This window comes from Drosophila nasuta, chromosome 2R, assembly GCF_023558535.2.
Source record: "Drosophila nasuta strain 15112-1781.00 chromosome 2R, ASM2355853v1, whole genome shotgun sequence".
NCBI classification, from domain to species: Eukaryota; Metazoa; Arthropoda; class Insecta; order Diptera; family Drosophilidae; genus Drosophila; species Drosophila nasuta.
The window spans coordinates 8,916,824-8,921,278 of NC_083456.1; the positions used below are offsets into that span (position 1 = coordinate 8,916,824).

At 44.9% G+C, this 4,455-nt stretch overlaps 1 long non-coding RNA gene across 1 annotated transcript; it reads right to left on the reverse strand.

Annotated features, from left to right (window-relative positions):
* Window positions 1–828: 828 nt before the first annotated feature.
* On the reverse strand, window positions 829–1,506 carry LOC132785449 (uncharacterized). The gene is made up of 3 exons (XR_009632320.1): window positions 1,401–1,506; window positions 1,094–1,310; window positions 829–1,003 (listed from the first exon to the last, which is right to left on the reverse strand). It is a non-coding gene; the product is annotated as an uncharacterized LOC132785449 (long non-coding RNA).
* Between the last annotated feature and the right edge of the window lie 2,949 nt (window positions 1,507–4,455).

Here is a 4,455-nt window from a genome sequence, read left to right on the forward strand (position 1 = left end):
CCTGAGGAGGCTGCAGGCAGTCGACTGCAGAATGTTTGTTGTGTGTTGTATGTTGTATGAATGTAGACTGCAGGCTATAGGCTGCAGACTGTGTCGGTTAGACAGTCGCCGTTGGGTAATTAGATCACGCTTGATTTGATGTTCCAGCTCCTGTAGATGTCGTGTAGTTCAGTGCCAAGCTTGGTGGCGGCCAAGGATTAAGTTCATTTCTATGCTGGTAATAAAAAAGATGGGCAACAGCAACAGCAACAGCAACGGCAACAGCAACTAAATAAAAAGGCAAGACAAATAACAAGCATTTTTATTTTAATACCAACACTTAATATAAACTTGATGGAGCCACAAAATCACGCTCCATTTGCTCAAGCGCCAACTACAGCTTCAGCTTCAGCACCAACAACAAGGGCGAGGACACAGAGAGAGAGAGAGCACACATAGATGGAGGAGGAGGTGCGGGAGGAGGCACTCCACTCCTTTCTACGAGTAGCAGCAGACGAGTCATGCACTTGTTGATTTTTATTAAATGTTGTAATAAAATAACAGTTAAGTTGTAACTTTGAGTGGGGCACTGAATAAAAAAGAACAAGCAAAAAAGCACTTGCAACAGGAAGAACAGAGCAGCTAGCAACTAGAGATAGAGAGTGAGAGGAAGCGGGGTCAATTCAGTAGTAGAATACCATAGAGAAATGGAGAAAAAGTGCGACGACGATGGGAGAAGTTTTACGCGGGAATGATAGCTCGGCACATGAACGACTCCGACTCCGACTCTGAGTACGAATAGAAATAGTAAACGCTCATGAATGAAATCTAGAATGGATGAATAAATATTTTATTCTTTCTGCCTTTAAGCATTTGCTTCACTTTTTTTTGTGCTACCCTCTCCCCCATTCTTAGTCTCAGTTTCTGTCTCTGTCTCAGTGTGAGGATGAGTCGCACAAAGAAAACGTAAACACGTCGTATAAGCATCAGCAAACAGAGAATAGAGCGGCAGGAAGGCAGGCAACTAGTAAATGGCAACAGAGAACCAAACCGAAAAGAGAGAACACATAAAAGAATAAGAATAAAATAGAAATAAAAATAAAATAAAGCTGACTGTGGTACTTCGCACTCGGCGAACTGAAAGTGGAGCAAAGCGCATAAATTATTATGCCCATCCGTATATGTTCGTTTGTATTTTTATGGGCCACTTGTTGGATCCTCCTGAACAACGGGACTAGGTTAATCCCAATAAGATGCCCAGACGTCTGCATAGTTTTGTTCTTCTCCATTCTCTTCTTCTTGTTTCTGTTCTTGTTCTTATGTTTTGGTGCCTTCGATTAAAATAAAAGTCAACAACAATGGTGCAAATCAATAGGTTATCATAATCACATAATACTTTTCCTTTTGCTCTGTTAACTTACCTCTAACTTGGAGTACATAAATGTCCTTTCTGCTACATTATTTTACTTCTGTTTAAACTGAGTGTAATGGCATAGTTTCTATTGTGAACTTTTTTTTCTTTAGTAGAAACAAGTATTTAAATTCTTGTTTTTAGTGTGTTTTCCTTTTTGAAAATTGTACTTAGTTTCTTTCGCTTGATATTTTGAATGCAATACAATTTTAATTTACTTTACTTTGTTTTATTGGACAAATTTTTGTTGTTGTACCTTTGTTTCATAATTTATTTCATTTCTGATTGTAGTTATTGTGTTTTAACTTTTTCCTTTTCTATTTATTTCATGAACCTTTCTTGCTGTTAGTGTGATTTAGTTTCAAATTTATTTAATATTCTGGTACTTTTATTTTCGTTAATGCTGTATCCACTCAGTTATTCTTTTTTTGCTATATTATCTGATCCAAAGTACTCTTAACATATTGTCAACCTTCTTTAATTTTTAAATCACTCCGCTATATACTTTTCCAATTTCTACCTGTAACTGCAAAATAAAAAAGAAGTAAAGCGAACCTAATTTAATTTGAAATGCGATTCCAAAATCGAATTCTATATCCGATGAACCACAAGTTTCAATACGCTGACCAGTCGCTCAGTCATTGAGTATTCGCAATCTAATAATCTCAAGAGACACAGTCAGATAGACTAGAGATAGAGATTGAGAGAGGAGTGATGTAGATGCTGGAAGCCAAGACTCGCCTATTGCTGTAATGTCGTTGCCGCAAAAGGCAAACAAAAATATCTGTGGACTCGGGGCACTTGAAAGAGGTACAAATGAGTTAGTTGGTTGGTTGCCTGGGTATGGTAAATGCGGCGAGGCTAAAGAATCTGCTACTACAGTTTACAGTGCGAGAGGAGGCAACGAGTATAACATCGGATGGTCAAGTTAATGCATCGATGAACACGCAGAACACGTCCGTCCTCTTGCCTTCCCAAGCAAAAAGGTTGCTTGGCAGCAGCGAAAAGTGAGGAGGGGAACGGGGAAGGGGGGACTCAGTCTCTACTCTGATTCGCCATAGACGTTGTTTCGTGTTTAAAACTTGAGAACATGGCCATGTGCCCGGATCAAGTTATCGGTATCAGCGGCCTTTAACTTGACGGCGCAAATTTTTGAACACAAGCTCCTCACCCCCAAGGGTGGGAGGAGAAAGGGAAGTTCAAGCTGCCATATACTAACTTAAGCACATATATACACGACGTATACACATGCATGGCTTTCTTGTTTTGGCAACTGGCAACTGGTAACTGGCAACTGGACTGTAGTTGGCGTTACCATGGACCAGCCGTCTTTGACTTTGCCTGCCATAACTAAAACTGGAGGCAATAGCCAAAGCACTAGATGTCGCATAAGCAATTTCTGGCCTCCTCTCAGACCCTCTGCGCCTCCTCCTCCTCCTACTCCTCCGCCGGCACATCCTGTGGCTCGCAACGACTTGCGCAACCCACTCGCCTATTTTGAATGGTCGCTTGGTCGAATGGAGACCACCAGCAGTCGCAGTCGCAGTCGCAACAGCAGCCTTTTGATGTGCCATGGGGGCCATCTGAATGTGTGGGCAGCATGTGCAGGGGAAAGGGGAGAGTTGGTTGTGCTATAGAACGGCTGAAAAGACGAGAGAGCTGGGCCAAATATTTCCGCCGAATGCTTCACAAATGCAGAGTAGCTCTAGCTTTCATTCCTTTTGGTCATCGTCATCTCATTCTCATTCTCGTTTTCGTTCTCATGCTCATGCTCATGCTCTCGCCTCAGACTCGAACTCGGCCTCGTCGATGTCGTTGCCGTTGTCGTTGTCGACGTCCACGACCACCGTTCACGTTTCTAGTTCTCGTCATCGTCATCTCTTGGTCGTTAGAAGGGAGGCAGAAGCTTGACGAGGAGTTGCAGCTGGAGACGATGGCTGATTCATGTGTGCAGGCAGCAGTGGCATGCTGCTGTCGCTAACGTTGATGCCAACTTATTCTCGAAGCTCCAGCAACATCAGCATAGGCAACGTGCAACGCCTTTGCAGTTGCCTTTGCCTCGCAGTATGTTGTCGCTGTCGCTGTCGCAAGCATTGCTGTTGCTTTTGCTGTTGCCATCGTATTCGTAGTCGTAGTCCCTATGCCAATGCCAAAATCTATCCCTAACCCACTTCCCATTGCAGCCATCTCCGCCTTGGGTGATGCTGCCGCCCCCGAAATCCGTTGAGGCAGCAATAGAAGCAGCAGCAGCAGCAGCATTGGCAGTTCGTTGGCATAGAAGAGAAGCTGGGCTGCGTGTCCATCATGAAGGTGGTGGTGGTGTTGGTGGTGGAGCTGTCTTTGCCGTTGCCGTTGCCTTTGCCTTTGCCGTTGCCGTTGCCTTTCGCCTTTCGCCTGGCACCGCATCCATCGCCCAAACCACCTGACACCAAAAGCAAGTCGATCGATAATTTCCATAGTTGACCACTGCTGTATATGCGAATTTAGAGATGCGAACATTTACACAAACACACGAGGCGATGCCATGTTGTTGTTGTTGTGTGTGTGTGTGTGTATGTGTGTGCACATTCACATACATAGCTCGGACATCGCACAGGACGCAAGAAGAAGAAGAAGAAGATGACGACGACGACGAAGGAGCAGCAGCACAAGCGATGGCATAGGCAAAGCGAATGGCACGAAGGAAGCCCCCAAACGAAGGAGGCAAGCAAGAACAGCACAGCACAGCACAGCATAGGACAGGACAGGACAGGCTGGACAGCAAGGACAGCGAGGACAGCAGGACAACAGCATAGAACCTCCACACACAGTTGCTGTGCAAAATGTTGTTTGCATACGGCTTGCGATTGCTTGCTACAACGCCGTCAGACGCGGCTGGTTGAATGGCTCGAGAGCAGGGCGAAGACGCATGGCGAGGACGAGGCATGGGAATGGGAATGGATAGGGGAAGGGGAAGGGCAAGGAGGTGAATGTGCGAATGCGAATACGAATGGGAGGAGCTGCCACTGGTCCAGTGCGGCGTGTAATGGATATGAAGATGGTGGCTATGTGGGCTACATCCTAAC